Source organism: Eumetopias jubatus, unplaced genomic scaffold (assembly GCF_037043125.1).
Source record: "Eumetopias jubatus isolate StellerSeaLion01/CBP00866 unplaced genomic scaffold, mEumJub1_p1.0 scaffold_1, whole genome shotgun sequence".
In the NCBI taxonomy this organism is placed as follows: Eukaryota; Metazoa; Chordata; class Mammalia; order Carnivora; family Otariidae; genus Eumetopias; species Eumetopias jubatus.
Window position 1 is genome coordinate 80510773 of NW_028274807.1, and position 18445 is coordinate 80529217.

The 18445-nt window shown below is 39.2% G+C and overlaps 1 long non-coding RNA gene across 1 annotated transcript; it reads right to left on the bottom strand.

The window, feature by feature from the left end:
- Positions 1-355: 355 nt before the first annotated feature.
- Positions 356-9084, bottom strand: LOC114207047 (uncharacterized). The gene is made up of 3 exons (XR_003608779.2): positions 9027-9084; positions 7014-7141; positions 356-1402 (listed from the first exon to the last, which is right to left on the bottom strand). It is a non-coding gene; the product is annotated as an uncharacterized LOC114207047 (long non-coding RNA).
- Between the last annotated feature and the right edge of the window lie 9361 nt (positions 9085-18445).

An 18445-nucleotide genomic window follows, 5' to 3' on the forward strand; every position in this document is an offset into this window, starting at 1 on the left:
AGAAAAAACATTTGCTACAATCTTTCTACTAGTATGAGGTTGAACCAACCTTACATGTTTTAATAGCCTGGGTGTCAAAGTGGATGGTATTACTAAATAAAATACCCAGAGGTCTAGAGGCTTTCTCTGTGCTCTGAAATTACAAAATCTCATGAATTAGACCCCAAATCAAACTGATATTATCGATTCCTTTGTCACAAGCAGTAGTGGTATGAAGTGAAAAGAAAGTTTCCTAAGACCCCAAATGTGTAGGAAAGCATTAGTACTAAAATAATACACCTGGATCAGCGACTGCAACTCACAGGGAAAAAAATGCATTTTATTTAATGACCAAGTACACAAACACAAACACACACACATTCACACATAGATACAATGGGAACATACTTACTCTTACCGGGTGGGATGCAGTGTGAAATGTTCTGCTCTATGCTCCTCCATTAAAAAAAAAAAATGCTGGTCACTACTTGTAAACAAAGGTTGCAAGCCACGAATACAATTACAGCATATAATTGCTCTAGAGCATTATAAATGCTAACTTAAAATTTTAGGGAAATGTATAGTCTTCCTCCTTCTTAGAATTGGCCCACAAAAGTACTCTGTGTACTCAAAGAAACCAAAAATTAACGCAGCCTCCTGGTTCCCATGTATCCAGCCTGGACATGGTGCTTGCTTTCAGTGTGCTTAAATCATCCACCTTCCCAGGCCCAAGAGCTGAGGGAATGACTTGTAACAGGACTCTGTCTATACTGCACATTTTATATAGAAGTCCTTTTTATATATATTATTTCATGTTACCCTCACAACAACCCTGTGAGGTAGGCAGGGGAAATAATATCAGATTTACTTTACAGATGAAATTAAGGTCCAGAGAGGTTATGTGACTTTCCCAGGCAGATAATAAGAACCATTAACTTTTAGGTGGAGGGCTCTTCTCTCTAAACCACTGATGGTATAATCTGACCTCAAATATTTTTACCACTTCATTCTCATTTCTTATTGTTGACTCAAGTTTTTGTAGGATACAACAAAAGACCTGATTGTAAACTTATACCAAGTTTATGCTTCTCTACCGATGAAAATTTAGGGCCACAGGACATCTATTCTTTTGGAAGGCACTGTTACCTTGGCTCCAATCTAAAGAAACATAAGCAATATGAAAGACTCTAAAGGCCAAAGAAATTGAAGAGAAATCAGAGGAAAGGATATAAAATGGAATGTATTAGTGGATTTTAGTCCCTGTAAGCTTTTACTTTTGTGAGAGGGTTCAATGGAGAGCTTTAATGCAGATGAGACTTGAGGCTTTTGAAGAGGATCTAAGTCTTGATGAAGTTATTCAAACTCAAATCTTGAATGCATAATGATGGTAGGCCCCAGGGTCTTCAAAAACTTGTACTTGATGCTTTAAAACAAAACAAAACACACAAAAAAATTCTACCAGCAAGTCTAAAAAAATTTTTAAGGGTTTTGAAAAGCTTTAACTCTTTGGCCAATAATTAATCAGACTACCAGATACCATGCTGAAAGAATAGAAAGAGAAAACCAAAATGAAATAAAGAAGAAAAAGAAAAGGAAACAATGATTTTAAAAGAGCGTTCAGAATAACTTAATATGTTTACTGGCTTATCTCTTTGAATAATATTTGCTTTAAGTTGCAGAATTCAAACTTCTTGCAGAACCACCTTGGGCTATAGTCAGAGAAACTGATTTAATGATAATTTCTGGACGCTCTCTGATCACTATCCATGATATTCGATTGTCTTAAAGGGCTTTTGATCTTTGAAAGCATGGCCAAGTATTTGTTGGAAGAGACAGCATAAAATAAAGTTGATTTTGTGGGGTAGAGAGAGAAATTGAGCTAGGAATATTATGGTCTGAAAATATTTAACAAGGGAGAAAAGTCAACAGACTTTCTTACTTTTCTTTTTCCTTACAATGGAAAAATTCAGACCACTTTACAGGTTTTTATGAAATAAATATACTAAATCTCACTGCCTGCTTTTGTGCTCATTCTGACTTCTTTTTATTTTATGTGTGCCTATAAACCTGCCTTTTTTCCAAGAAAACTTTAAACTTTTAAAAATTAATAATAATGGGGTGCCTAGGTGGCTCAGTCAGTTGGGCAACCAACTCTTCTTCTTTTTTTTTAAGGATTTTATTTATTTATTCATGAGAGACAGAGAGAGAGAGGCAGAGGGAGAAGCAGGCTCCCTGCAGAGCAGGGAGCCCAGTGCAGGACTCGATCCCAGGGCCCTGGGATCATGACCTGAGCCAAAGGCAGAAGCTTAACCGACTGAGCCACCCAGGCGTCCCATTGGGTGACCAACTCTTGATTTAGGTCGTGATCAGGTCGTGATCTCATGGATCGTGAGATTGAGCCTCACACTGGGCTCCACGCTCGTCGGGGAGTCTGCTTGGGGATTCTCTCTCTCTGCCCCTTCCCCTACTTGCACTTTCTCTCTAAAATAAAAAAATTAAACTTAAAAAAAAATAAAAATAATAACAATAGCAAGTAATACATACTGAGTCTGTACTTTGTGCTGGGCACTACTCTAAGCATTTTATGCAGATTAATTCATAATCTTCACAAGAATCCCATGAATTTGATATTACTATTATTATCCTCAATTTACAAATGAAGAAACTGAGGCACATAGAAATTAAGAAATTCTGATAGTTTACCTGGCTAGTAAATAGTGGAGTTAGGATTCAAACTCTGGCCTTTTGGCTCTAGAGTATCAACCTGTGCTCATTACTCTATAAAACTGGTTTCAATGCAACAAAATTGAACAGGACTAACGTTTTTTTCAAATCAGCATTGTGCCATGTCATAATCTTTCACTTTCTGATATTCTGATCAGAGTATAGTGACTAATTTAAGTTTCCAAACAGGAGTAATGTAGAATCAGTTTCAGCAGTCACTACTCAGAAGTAACATCCTGCAGGAATGTCAAGGAGTTTAAAAATAAAGGATGCCACTAAAATATTAACAGTGGTAGGGGACTATAGGTAACTTTATTTCTCTTTTTTTGGTGATATCACCAAAAGAGAAATAAAGTTACCTATATGATATATATATTTACATCACCCCACAATATATTTCTATATTCTAATTTTTGTGAAGTGGACATGGATCACTTGTATAATAAAAAAAGGTTGTTTAAGCATGCCAACACCATTATTAGCATTAATATACATTAAACTTACATTAGCACTCGGCCTACTCACAATTTGCTGCTTCTAGTACACTGTGGAGTTAGATACCAGTTAATTAAGCCTATTAGAACTATCTTTAGGGGTGACTGGGTGGCTCAGTCGGTTAAGTGTCTGCCTTTGCTAGGGTCATGATCCCAGGGTCCTGGAACTGAGCCCTACATCAGGCTCCCTGCTCGGCGGGAAGCCTGCTTCTCCCTCTCCCACTCCCCCTGCTTGTATTCCCTCTCTTGTTTGTGTCTCTCTTTGTCAAATAAATAAATAAAATCTTAAAAAAAAAAAAAAAGAACTATCTTTTAAAAAAGTCAATAAACTGAGTAAGGACCTAAGAAAAAGCATATGGGTTTTATGTCTTATAATTTGGGAGCTCAGGTAATTTTTAAATTTACTTCCTGGTTACATGGAAGTTGAGGCTGGTGGATAAATGATAAGTGGATAAGTCAGGGATCAGTATTTAAAGACAGGAATAACAGAATGTATACTCATACTGTAATAAACACTTCATTGCAGTATTAAAAAATTTTAGGATTTGAAAGGAACCTTTACAATAATCTAGTACAATCTCCCATACAATAAGAAATCCCCTCTACAACATTCCTGATGTTCAAACTCTGCTTAAACAGCCCTAATGACCCAAAGTTCACTGCCTCTGGACACAACCTGCTCCCCTACTGACTAGTTCTATACCTTCTCTCACTTGACCTCAAATAACAGACAACAAGTGTGCTTCCTACAGTTTTTCCAACTCTTCCAAAGTCTTCTAGAATTTTCTGAACAAAATGGTCCCAGTCCCCTCAGTCTAGATCATCACAGTTATCCTTTTACATAATCACAAAACTGGTTAAAAACTTTCGGGGGCACCTAAGTGACTCAGTCGGTTAAGCAACCGACTTGTGATTTCAGCTCAGGTCATGATCTCGTGGGTCTGGGGATTGAGCCCTGGGTCAGGCTCCCTGCTCAGTGGAGAGTCTGCTTGAGATTCTCTCTCTCCCTCTCACTCTGCCCCTCCCCCCACACTCTCAAATAAATAATAAATAAATCTTTTTTTTAAAAAGTTAAAAAAAAATAGTTCTCTTACTCTTCGAGGTATATCTAATGATCAAATCAGTTTTTGTGGAACAATGTTTTATAAGTTAGTGGATCTAGTTCATCCATGGTCATACACAATTGGAAAGCTATGAAAGACTTAATGGTCCTAGCTCAAATCCAAATTGAACAGCAATACATTTTTGAGTTCCCCCTTCTCTTCTCCTCCCCAAAATAATACCACCAAACAAATCTTAAAAGATACCCTCAACCATAATCTTACATGTTTGCTAGATTTTAATTTTCTCTCAGGCTTCTATCTACCTTCCTATCACTTGAACCTGTGAATGATCTTAAAACAACCAAAATTCTTTAAGCTGCTCTCATAATCATGAATTAGCCCATGACAGGCCCAGCTCTAAGGTCTTAAAATTCTGACTTTTTTTCTTCCTGTGCTAACTGGATATCTTCTTATCTGGAACTTTTGGTTTTCCAGAAAATTTTATATATGTTATGTATAAAATAATATATATATACACACACACATTTTATAAATACATATTTACATGCATAGACACACACACATATACATGTATCTTCCCCAATTCTATGTTATCTACATGTAACTTTTATGTTCATGTGCTCCTTTCTATGTACCACCAGACATACCATAATCTGTTCTATTTCATTAATCATGACAGCCCCCAGATAAATGGCCTTGATTTTGACTTTAACAAGATACACAATCAGTAGTATCATAAAGGTATGTATCTTACAAAGCTTATTCTCAAGCAAGTTTCAAATAAAATCCCGTTTACTAATGAATGAAGATTACTATATCTTTAAATTTCTTGTATTCTTGTATTCACCTATTATTATTATTCCAAATTTTCCACAATGAAAGTGTGGAAAGAAAAGACGGCTAGAGAAGTACCAGCCACAAGAAATTTTTGCAGAGTCCCATGGCAAATAATCAGCCACTTCAAAGGAGATTATCCATATATATCTAAAGGATCTTTCTGGTTTACTGATTTTGCTAACAGAGAGAATAAGCCATTCTTTGAAATGCTTTAAGCCAGCTCTAAACATCAAGAACAAAGTGAAATAATAAATAAGACTTATTTAAAGAGTAGAGTCCCTCAATAGCAATTCAAATAAAACAAAGTCCATCACATTCAGTAATACTGAGAGGCTCAGAAGGACCATGCCAATACAATAGAAACCTGGCCTGCAAACAAAGATAATACCCATATTATCTAGGGAGGCCAGTAACATGCTACAATTGTATATGAGTATTAAATTCAGCAGCACTAAGCACTTAGTTTGTTCATAAGAATAATAACGTAATGTCAAGGTTAAAAACCTATTATAATGTCACCAAACCTTCCATGCAGCTCTGACAAAAACTTCACTCACTTATACAACCCCATTCCCTCTGAATAGTGCAAATAATTATAAGGACAAAAGTCATAAGGAATAGTTGTAGGCTCCATAGTTCTTCAACTAGCCTAAAGCCTTGTCATTTGTTTGTTTCCTAGTATTATGAAAACATGTTCATGGTTAAAAATCCAATCTGCCAGAAAGAGTACACAGAAAAAATATGAATCATCTTCCTACCATAGACCTATAGTCTCATTCACCAGGAGTACCTGTCTATAGTTCCTCATACAGATTCCGAAGAAATTTTGCATATATATATATATATATATATATATATATATATACATATATATATATGCATGCTAATGAAAACACACTATACAAACAGCTCTTTATTGTTTTTCTCAGTTAGCAGTGTATCAGATTTTGCCATACTTCTGCCTATGAATTAGCTTCATTCTTTCTAAGAGTTATAAAGTACTACATTACATGAAGGCATTTATTTAATCACACCTCCTCTGTTGAGGGATGTTTAGGTTATTCCTAGTTTGTCTGTTTCTTAATTTAAAATAATATGGTAATGATATCTTTATATACAAATTTTTGTGTGCAGGTGCAAATATATCTAAAAGATGAATTCCTAGAAGTACTAACTGGTTTTGGCATTGAGCAAATTCTAAACAAGAAGCCAGTGTCTCTACAAAGGAGACTGGAAAAAACTACAAGTATAATGCTTAGTGGTTAAAAGGTGCCAAACATTACCACAAAGTTAGAAGTTAAAGATTTGAAAGTTAACAAACTCCTAAGATAAAATAGGAAAAAAAAGAGAAAATTTACCCCCAGGACAGAAAGATAAAAGGCCTGTAGAATGAATCCTGCCAAGTGATTTTTTAAAAGAAAAGAAAGGAAAATAGCATAAATAAAGCAAGATAAAGGGAGATAGAAGACATTTTTTAAACTTTTCTTCTTGCTTGAACCTAACATATAAAGTAAAACTGGCCAGAAGATTTGGTACATATATTATCACAGAGCCAAACTTGGATGTGAGATGATTTAAATGACTATCTGAAACCCCTTTCCTACAGCGTATCCACAGGCTGATATATTCTACCAGGTTCTAAAGTGCTGAAAGGAGATCTCCCCAAAAAAAGAGAACAAAGCAGTAATCGTCCAGGAGTAATAAAATTTGCTAATCTCTTTAATTTCTGATCAATTTTACAAGAAAATAGTAATAATCACCTCATATATACAGAACAAATCTCTCTTTGAAAGATCCAGATTAAAACAAAATTTGAAGATTTGTTCTATATTTTTCAATCACAATCCTAAAATTTCCTAGACCAATCCAAGGCTATTCTATTTCTCACCTAACATAAACACAGTCAACAACTTACCTTTCCCAAAGTGCTAGGATTTGAATGCCACAACATAAACTGATTCATGTTTTTGTCCATTAATGGTCCGTGGATTTCTTTAAAATGAAGTCCATGCTAGGGTCCATAGATATCAGTGTTCTGCAAAACTGAAAACCTCAAGAATGTCAATGTACATATACCTAAGTTACCATTTAGATACTAAATTATTATGAATAATAATTATAATAGTTATTATGAATATAGACATTTAGATATGCAAAATTAGTTGATATGACACTGAACAGCAGAATGAGGTAGCAAAATTATACTTTATTTTTAAGTAAGACATTACTATTAACAAAATCTAGAAGATCTCGAAACACTGCTTTGTACCATATTTATATGTATTCTAAAGGTGGCACCATAGTAAGAGCTTGTAAAGATGGGAATGATTTGGATACGAACACTTTCCAGAAATTGGGAAAACAAATTTTAAAGGCAGGCAAACTTTTTAAATGTAAATGACTACAATAATGTACTTACATGTTTACTTTCTGGTTTTTTTCAGACTATTTTTAAAAACATCTTGGATTTTTCTTTTTTAAAGATTTTATTTTTAAGTAATCACTACACCCAAGGCGGGGTTCCAACCCACAACCCCAAGATCAGAAGTCAAATGCTCCACAGAATGAGCCAGCCAGGTGCCCCTAGGATTTTTAAATCTAAAAATGCTTACTAGTTTCTTCTTTGTAAAAACAAACAAACAAAAGCATAAATTCAGGTTTTTCTACTCCATTATATCCAATCTAAAAAAGATTCTAGAACCTCTTAGGAGCTACTACACCTCATTAGATAGCACAAAGCCCATAAACAAAATCACTGCATCCAGATAATGATCCATGCCCAGACCCCATTACAAGCCTGATGTGTCTGTCCTCTGCAATTTTTTGAACTTGACAATCAAGACCAATCTGGTTACAGCACTTGTTCTGTAGGTCTATGGCCACTCTTCATCACATTTAAGACACCTAGACAAATATTTTACGAAGAAGACAATTTAATCTTCAGGGATTCATTCTTTTGGAGGCCTCCTACAAATCTGTGGAAGGAGTTTATGTTACGTGAACACACCAGGTGAAAACCTCTGACTGGATTTTTAAATTAATTTCATCTTTGTTATGAAATCATTCTTATTTACCTCTCAAATGTAAGAAGTACCCCAATGTAAGAAAGAAAACATGAAGAAAATGGAAAGTAAGTTCATACTGCTGAAAGTACTTAGAACACTAGAAGTTCAGTGCTACAACTGTAGTTTATCATTCCTCCCCCATCATTACCTGAAGTTCTTGCGAGAAAAATAAAGGAATCCGAAAGAAGCTGAATTAATCGCTTTATCCTCTATCCCACCATCGAAATATTAAGACAAATTTATAAGTTTCAATAATCTCACAAAACAACAACAGTGTTCTGAATCTCTACTCCCCCAGCATCCTCATAAATCATTGGTTAGCAAACTACGTTGAAGTCACTTCTACACCCAGAAAGAGATCCTGAAGTTCGGGAGAAGTTCCCCCTGCTGAGCGAGAATCTGGTTCGTGCGTTCATAATAAATAATTCATTCGTTCAACAACATCTAAAGAATGCCTAATAGTGGCAAGGCACCGTCTTGGATTAAGAGATGAAGTACCTGTCCCCTATTATTATTATTAGCAGAACAGAGGCGGGGGTCGGAGTGGGTAAGAAATGAACTCTACGTCGGCTCATCTCAACACCCAGGCTCCACCTCTAACCCCAAAGCGCCAAGGCTCAGGAGTCCACGACCCCCAGCCATGACCGATTCCTGAAAGTCTCAAGCTGTATTTCCTCAACGACCTCGGTCCTCACGACCCCGTTCCCAAAGTTCCTCGCACCCCTCCCTCCCCAGGGAGTCTGACGCCAAGGAGACTTTCCTCCAGCCTAATGCGAGATCCATCTCTCTCCCTGCCCGAACTACCTGGGTCACCAACACCAACTACCACCCTTGACCGGGTCCAAGTTTGGCCCGCACGTTACCTGCCCGAGATGCAAGGTTCCAGGAGGACCACAGACGCTCCGCCCCGCCCATCGCGACGCCCTCCACTACCAGGGACCGCCTCCAGGGCGTAACTTCCTGTGCATCACGTCCGGCCGAAATTGCGCTAGGCCCGATGGTCCCGCTTAGCGTCCCACTCCCGCTAGTGACGTCACTGGCGACGTCTTCCTTGGTTTTCCCGGGATCCAGGCGCGCTCCTGATCTTGTTTATGGGGTTCTTTCCCCCCTCCTTTCCTTAACGGCTGTGTAGTCCCGCTCGAAGTTCATTTTTTGTTTTTCAGACTGGTTTGCCAGCTTCTGCAGGCTTATACAGTCACTTCCCTCTGCTCCCTCTTTGTCTTGAACACAAGATTTTTCCCATTTTTCTGCTCAGTGGGGTGCTCCGGAGCGCGGGCTCTGAGGTGGTACTGTCTAGTTTCGAACGCTGCTTCTCACTTGTAAGGGTGTTACCTTGGCAAGTTACTTTTCTGTGCTCGTTTCTTTGTGAAACAGAGATGATACTAGTACCTAGAACGTAGGGTTGGTGTGTGTATTACTTGAGATAATACATGGAAAGCTCTGGCACAATGAAGCGCTCAATGAGTGTTAACGATTACAAGCACTCTTCTTTCCTGTTGGAACTGGTAAGTGGTTAGGAAAGCTGGAACCAGTTTTCTTGTGACCCGTTGTATCCTCAGCTTTTAATCAAGTGATTAATAATACTTGGTACCTTCCTCTGAAGTGTGAGCTCCTCCAAAGATGGAGTTGTGTGTAGGAACCAACTTCAGCCCTACTTGAAGTCACCTACCTCCTTGGTTATTGTGCTAGATACTGGAAGAAAGATGAATAAAACCTAGGCACTGCCCTCAAAAACATGGAGGTAATAAATTATGGAAGGAAGAAAGCTAACCTAGGGAAAACAGGAGACCAGTTGAGCTGAGGGTTAATCCTTACAACAAAAACTTCACAGAATGTTAGAAGTGAATTTAGTTAACCTATTGATGTTACAAGTAAGTAAAATTGGACCCAGAGAAGCAACTGACTGAAAGTCACACAATTAGTGCCAGGGCTAGGACTAGAAGTGGAATCCCAAAATGCTCACCACCTCCTTCCATTCCCAAAATCTGCCTCAAGGTGTTAATAAGGTAAAAGCAGATTCACTTCCAAGACCTTCACTCTCAAGTGAAGAGGAGTAGGAAAATCCCAGTCCAGGAGAGACAGACAATGTAACCTAGCGGATGCCATACGATTCTGATGATCATTTGAATGTTCTGGTCTGGCACTGCTGAGCTCATTTCAAATAGTTAGCTGTCTCTCCCCTGGAAACTTCTTATATTTACCCAGAACTGAGGGGTTAAGTACCAGCTCCTGTGAGCTCTGTCTTCTGTTTTAGCTGGCTAGACAGGGATAAGTAACTGATCCAAGCAGTAACCAAAGGTAAACAGAAAGACTGAGTGCATTGCCAATGAGGTGACACAGTTTTTTTTTAAGATTTTTATTTATTCATTTGAGAGAGAGAGCAAACAAGAGCACGAGCTGGGGGGAGAGGGAGAAGCAGACTCCCCGCTGAGCAGGGAGCCCGATGCCCGATGCGGGACTTGATCCCAGGGCCCTGAGATCATGACCTGAGCTGAAGGCCGACGCTTAACCGAATGAGCCACCGAGATGCCCCAAAGTGACACAATCCTATTTAGACTAATCTATTGCAAACAATTTCTCTTAAATATTCACTCTTTGTTCTAGGAATATAACAAAGCTAGCATGGGTATTATTATTCAAATATTGGTAATAAGTCTGTGTTCCAAATAATCTGGTAATTCTATGGACCCCATAGAATAATGTACTTGGGATAGGTGAAATTTAAGGTTTCTTCCGACTCTAGCGTTAAAAAAGATGACATTTTTAATGAATCAGTGGACCATAAGAATTGATCTGCTGAAAGTCACAAAGTTAGCCAGTGGCAGTCAGTAGAAAACTGAATAGAATCTAGAATGACTAGTTCTGACTAGAATCTAGAACTGGTTAGTTCTAGACTCTCAAACTCCTGATTCCATTCATTCACTTAGTCATTCATTCAGGAAAGACACCATGCCAGGAATTGGGTATACAGAGACGAAGCCTGGGTGGCTCAGTTGGTTGAGCATCCAACTCTTGATTTCAGCTCAGGTCATGATCTCAGAGTCATGAGATTGAGCCCTGCTTCGGGCTCCATGCACAGTGGGGAATCTGCTTGAGATTCTCTCTCTCCCTCTGCCCACCCCCCCCAAATGCTCTCTCTCTCTTAAATAAATAAGTCTTTTAAAAAAAGATGAATAAGTAATCTGCTTTTGAGGAATTTTGTAACTGGTGAGGGAGGCAGAAATATTTTTTTAAGTTTTTTTTTTTTTAATTATCTCTACATCCTGCACCTGGGTGGCTCAGTCGGTTAAGCGTCTGCCTTCAGCTCAGGTCATGATCCCAGGGTACTGGGATCAAATCCCGCATCAGGCTCCTAGCTCAGCGGGGAGCCTGCTTCTCCCTCTCCCTCTGCCTGCTGCTCTCCCTGCTTATGCTCTCTCTCTCTCTGTCAAATAAAATCTTTTAAAAAAGTATTTATAATAAATAAATAAATAATCTCTACATCCAACATGAAGCTGAAACTTACAACCCCAAGATCAAGAGTCTCATGCTCTACTGACTGAGCCAGCCAGGTGCCCCATGGAGGCAGAACTTTTAATGGAAAAATAATTCAGTGTTAATATTATCATAGGTCCATCTAGTTCCTTCCCTCAATCAATGCACTTTTCCCCCTTTGCCATCAAAATACCATAACTTGACAAAAATAAATGCAAAAAATATGTTTTAATCATATTTAAAATCATTTGAACCACATTTTTAAGAGTCTGAAACAATCACAATTTACATAGATCTTTATATAGGTATTAGAGTCAGCATTTGGGTTATATGCCTATCTCTGCTATTAACTAGCCATGGGACCTTAGACAAATCACTTCGCTTCTCTGGGCTTCAATTTCCTCTTTAAGGTCCTGTCTGGAGTAAGCCTTGTCTTGTTCTGTGTAGTAGAAAACAATGTATATTTCCCACTGTAACCACTAGATGACGCACTTTCTTTTCCTCCCTCCTCACCCTTCCTCTTCCTTCCTCCCATCCTCCAATTCTTCCTCCCTCTCCCTCTCTCCAATCTTCCCTCCTTCCCTCTCTCTCTCCCTTTCTTTTCTTTTCTTTCTTGTTAGTTCACCTGACCAAGACATCATTACACCACCTATCTGAACAACCACATATATGAGTAACAACCGTGCATCCCAAGACTCTAGGAGATGACAGGCCTAAAATATTTGTTGGATGAGTGAAAGAATGAGTGGATTCTAGGATTCTTTCTGGGCCCCTTTATCTCTTACTACTACTGCCTTTTCTTCTACTAAAATACTCTTGCAAGCTGTGGTGGTGGAAAGAGGAAGAAAAGAGACAACAGATAGGAACTGGGTTGGGAGGAGAATGCAAAAGGCACTGCATTGCATCCCAAAGTGAACAGCAGTGCACTGTGATATTTATGGATGAAATCATGTAATGTCTGAGACTTATTTTAAAATAATATGGAAAAGTTCAGATAATAAAGATGGGCCATATATTAATGTTGTTGGAGCTGGATATATTTGGTTTCATTATATTCTTTCTACTTTTTGTGTATGCTTGAAAATTTCCACAAAGTTTAAAGATTTTTTATTTATTTATTTGACAGAGAGAGACACAGTGAGAGAGGGAACACAAGCAGGGGGAGTGGGAGAAGGGGAAGCAGGCTTCCCGCTGAGCGGGGAGCCCGATGTGGGACTCGATCCCAGGACCCTGGGATCATGACCTGAGCCGAAGGCAGACGCTTAACGACTGAGCCACCCAGGTGCCCCTCCACAAAGTTTAAAATAAGGTAATGAGTGCATTTCCCTTCCTCTAGTCCAGACCAAGTTCAGACTATCCCATGGAATCTCAATTTGAATACTCTTGACTGACGTGACAGAAATCTTGTCAGAGATTGTGTTTTTGAGAAGTAGACACTGATATGAAGATGGGGATTTTTATTAGGAATGGACAAGAGCAGGATTGGTCAGAGGAAGTTGTTGACCTGCTACTCAGGTTGAAGGACTCTTCAGCTAACTTGGGAGAGAGCTACAGAGTGAGTGGTGCCCATCAGAGGGTATCCTCGGTCAGGCTGAAATGGCCAACCCTTTGTACTGGATGCATCCTGCCTTGGGCAGGGTACAATTTCAAGCAAGGTGGCGCTCTGCCCCTGAGGCAGACCCCAGAGAAGCTAACAGCTGGGGGCTGCCAGCTGGCCATACTCTCTGGAGTCGTGCAGCAAGTCCTTCCTTGAAGGGGAGTCTGGGCAGCACCTCTTTGCATCTTCCATAAAACACAGCAGAACAAAGCCTCAACAATAGGGGATATATTGACCTCTGTAAATGGACTGTTATGACAGGCATCAGCGTTGGTTTTTCCAGCAACTCAAGGATATCATTCACGACCCATTCTTCTTCCCCTCTCTACTCTGCCTTCAGTAGGATCTGCTTCAGTTTATGGCCAGCTTCCCTCAAGGTGGCAAAATGGCTGTAGCAATTCATCTCACATCTACACACTGTGCACCCTCACAGAGGAGATGGACACACATTTGATCGTTCCAAGGCGATTCTCAGGCTAGAAAAGAGAAAAAAATATATACATTCATTTCTGGGCACTTGGGCGGCTCAGTTGTTAAGCATCTGCCTTCAGCTCGGGTCATGATCCCGGGGTCCTCCCTTATTGGACTCTCTGCTCTGTGCGGAGCCTGCTTCTCCCTCTGCCCCTGCCCCTCCCCCTTGCTCATGTTCCCACCCCCCAAATAAATAAATAAAATCTTTTAAAAATATATACATTTATTTCTGGACTAGACACTCAACTCTACAATTCTTATCTTTTCAACTTTAGTATAGGGCCATTATAAAGAACGAATCTTGCCACTTGCAACAATGTGGATGGAGCTAGAGAATATAATGCTAAGTAAAACAAGTCAGATAAGAAAAGACATACCATATGACTTCACTCCTATGTGAAATTTGAGAAACAAACAAACCAAGAACAAACTGGTGGTTGCAGAGGGGAGGTATAGGGGGAGAATTGGGGGAAGTAGATAAAAGAGATTAGGAGTACACTTGTGATGAGCAATGAGTAATGGATAGAAATGCTGAATCATTATATTGTACACCTGAAACATGTATGTTAATTACAGTTCAATCAAAGAAAAATTGTTTTTAAAAGTTAAACATATAGTTACCATATGACCCAGCAATTCTACTCCTAGGTATATGCCAAAGAGAATTAAAATCACAGTTTATACAAAAATTTGCACATAAAATATTCATAGCAGCATTATACACAATAGCCAAAAAGTGGAGGGGCGCCTGGGTGGCTCAGTCAGTTAAGCGTCTGCCTTTGTCTCAGATCATGAATTCAGGATCCTGGGATCAAGCCCCACATTGGGTTCCCTGCTCAACAGGGAGCCTGCTTCCCCCTCTCCCTCTCCCTCTCCCTCTGCTCCTCCCCCTGCTCATTCTCTCTCTCTCTCTCTCAAATAAATAAAATCTTTTTTAAAAATAGCCAAAAAGTGGAAACAACCCAAATATCCATAAGTTGATGACTGGATAAACAAAATGTGGTATATACATAAATGAACTATTATTCAGCCATTAAAAGAGATGAAACACTGATACATACTATATAACATGGATGAATCTTAAGAACACACTAACACGGCCTCCAGAGCCAGACACTGTGGGTTAAAACTTTGGTTCCACTTCTCAGTAGCAATGTGGCCTTAGACAACTTAGCTCTCTGTGCCTCTTCCATAAAATGGAGATAAACAATGATGTCATATCCACGGGCTTCGAGGAGGACGAAATGTGTTAATACATGCAAAGCATTTAGGACAAAGCATGGCACATGGGAAGAATGAAATGTTTCATTATTATTTTATTTTGTATTATTGTGTTTATTATCATTAATGTACTTAGCTGGAGAAACCACTTGAATCACAATATGGTGTTAGGATTGAATACAATGTTCTACAGAACATCCAAATGGAAGAAAAAAATAAACTGTTCTACCTGCATATTATAAAGAAGAAAACTTGCACAATTTTTAGTGTTAAGCCTTTTCCTGTGAAACATCAAAAGCCCATTTTTCAAAATGTTGTCCTTTATTACTTTGGCGAGCATCCTGTCAACTTAAAGGGCTTTGTCCCCTTCCCCTAAAAAATAATGTCAGATGGAGGCTGCATCTTTTCTGTTTATTTTAATTTCTAAAATGTCCAGTAACCTTCGGGTGTGGCTGGTAATATCCAAATCTTTCTTCCTGTGGTGATTCATATGGACAAACCTAGCTTGTGTGGTTGTTTAAGGATAAACATTTCTCTATTCTGGACAGTTTTGCTTACTTTTAGAAAAAAAATCAGGGTGCCTGGGTCGTTTGGTTGGTTGAGTGTCCGACTGACTCTTGATCTTGGCTCAGGTCTTAATCTTGGGGTCATGACTTCAAGTCCCATGTTGGGCTCCACACTGAGCATGGAGCCTTCTTTAAAAAAAAAAAAAATCAAATGTGACCTAACCTAAACTATGAATTTATGGTTTGGAAGAGTGGAAGTCACTGCCATTTCTGTAGCTTCAAATACCAAGACTGCGGGTTGCTTGTGGTGCTCAGGCTGACTTTTGTTGCTCTGCCCCCTAAAAGGGCTTCTACCGCAGTGACTGCATGGGGCTGTTCTGGCTTGAATTGTGTCCCTCAAAAAGATGTGAAGTCCAAGCCAGCAAGACCTGTGAATGTGACCTGATTTGGAAATAGGGTCTTTGCAGATGATCAAGTTAAGATGGGGTCATTTAGTGTCCTTATAAAAAGGGGAACTTTGGACACAGAGATGCCCCACACAGGGAGAACCACATGAAGACTGCAGTCATGTACCATGAAGCCAGGGAACTACCTGAAGCTAGGAGAGGCCTGGAACCACTCCTTCCTTAAAACAAACAAAAATGTTATGCTAAGTGAAAGAAACCAGGCGCAAAGGCCACATATTATGTAATTCCAATTATATGAAATATGTGGGATAGGCAAATCTGCGTAATGGGTACAAGGTTTGTTTTGGAATGATTAAAATGTTCCGGAATTTGAGAGTAGTGATCGTGTACACCTTGTGAATATACTAAAAATCACTGAATTGTACACTTTACAAGAATAAATTGTATAGTGTGTGAGTTAGATCTCAATTTAAAAATTCATTATCCTTTAAAAAAAAGATCATGTCACTTGAAATTTAGAAGGACAAATGTCTTTCTGGATAGGGAAAAAGGGAGCAAATGTGAGTTAAGGAAACATGAATATGATCTGGCTGATGACAGGTGACAAGCAGCACTCGCCGAAAAGCTGAGAGGTTGAAATATGAGAGATATCAGTGAATAGGCTCTCGGTTCAGGTTTTGGCTATATTCAGCTCGGATTTGGTTGCAGCCTCTGGGCATGATCTTTCAATATGCCCAATAATACATCATTGATCTCTGATATTTCAGTCAGTGAAGATAATTGACATGACTGAGTCATTTTTCTGCCACAGTTGGGACTTCTTTAGGAATCCTGATAGCTTATCTTCATCATGAAGATACTGAATACTGTGTGTGTGTGTGTGTGTGTGTGTGTGTGTGTGTGTGTGTGTGTGATATCTCCAAAGCTCAACATTTGAGCAAGCCACTGGAAATTATAGAAATTGTCATTACTAATATTATTGGCACAGTAAAGAAATTATATCACATCTTTTATTTCGAGTACTTATGTGAGCAGCTTTTCTCCTCAAATGTCAGCCAACTTCACTGGGGAAGAGTGTACTCACTGCCCATTTCTTTGCTGTAATTGTTAGGACAGGTTAAAATTCTTTAACAAACAGACCCACATTTATTTCTTTCTCTTGTAACAGTCCGTGTCGGTTCTAGTCAGCAGGCAGCTCTGCCGCACAAGATCATTTGGGAAGTCAGGCTTCTTCTGTCTGTGGCTCCCTCCTTCTCTGAGGCCTCGTGCCCATTTATATCCCACAGTGAAAGGGGAAACGATGTGGAAGAGAACATGTGAAAGATTTTATCACTCCAGCTGGAAAGCAATATTTTTTATTTGTTCCAGAACAATCTAATTGGTTTACCAGAGAAGTCAGCCGTAGCCCTCATGGCTTCATGCCACTATTGAATGAAGTTTCACAACACAAACCAAGTTTAGATAGTCATCTCCATTTTTACTGTGAGTAAATGATCTAGCATGATCTAGCACACAAAAGTTCTATATTTACATTCTTTTCTTTGTCTTATAAGTTTTAAAACCTCTTCTAGGTGTGCCTGGCTAGCTCAATCGGTAGAGCATGCAACATTTGATCTCAGGGTTGTTATTGATCTCAGGGTCGTGACTGATCTTAGGGTCATGAGTTCGAGCCCCACATTGGACAAAGAGTTTACTTAAAAACACATACACACACACACACACAAACCTCTTCTGATTAACCGATCTATTTTCATAAGTTGCAACACAACAACAATGAAAGTGACATAACTAAGCAAAGTTAATATTCAACATGCAAATGATGTTGAAGGGCACTAGCCAAGAGAAATGACATCCTGTTAAGTAGCACTTGTTGAGACAAATTAAATGAGAAGACAACTTAAGAATATAACAATTCATTGCAATGCTCAAGAGACTGTCAAAAGCTCAAGCGGTCTGTCATTGGCAGTATGGTGGCACTTGATAGATTGGCTTGCCACACTTCCATAGATTGGTCCGTAAGGAGACTGAAAGGATTTTTTTTTTAAAGATTTTATTTTATTTTATTTTGACAGAGAGCGAGAGAGAGAACACAAGCAGGGGGAGTGGGAGAGGGAGAATAGGCTTCCCGCGGAGCAGGGAGCCCGATGCGGACTCTGGGATCATGACCTGAGCCGAAGGCAGACGCTTAACAACAGAGCCACCCAGGCGCCCGGAGACTGAATGGATTTAGACAGTTTATTTATACAGACAGATAGCAAAAGAAAGATATGGTATCACCTTCCTGTATCCCTAGTCCCATAGGATGACACCAAATAGGAGAGGCTACATCACAGATCACGGGAACTGTGAGTAGCTCTGTTATTGAGGAAAAGGGCAGGGTGGGCACTTGTAGGAAACTGAGAGTGGGTGCCCTCTTACATTTTGCCCACTGGGTGCCTCCCTTGCTTACCTTAGTCCCTGTCCCTACCTTAGAACTACTGTTGAGCAGTTCTATAGATTTACATAGAAGTTTGCAGCTTGTACTAGGGAGAAAGTTCTGCATTCAACTAAAACTAGGGAACTAGGTGAGAAATGACCTATGGCTAACACCTCCAAGATGGAGGTGA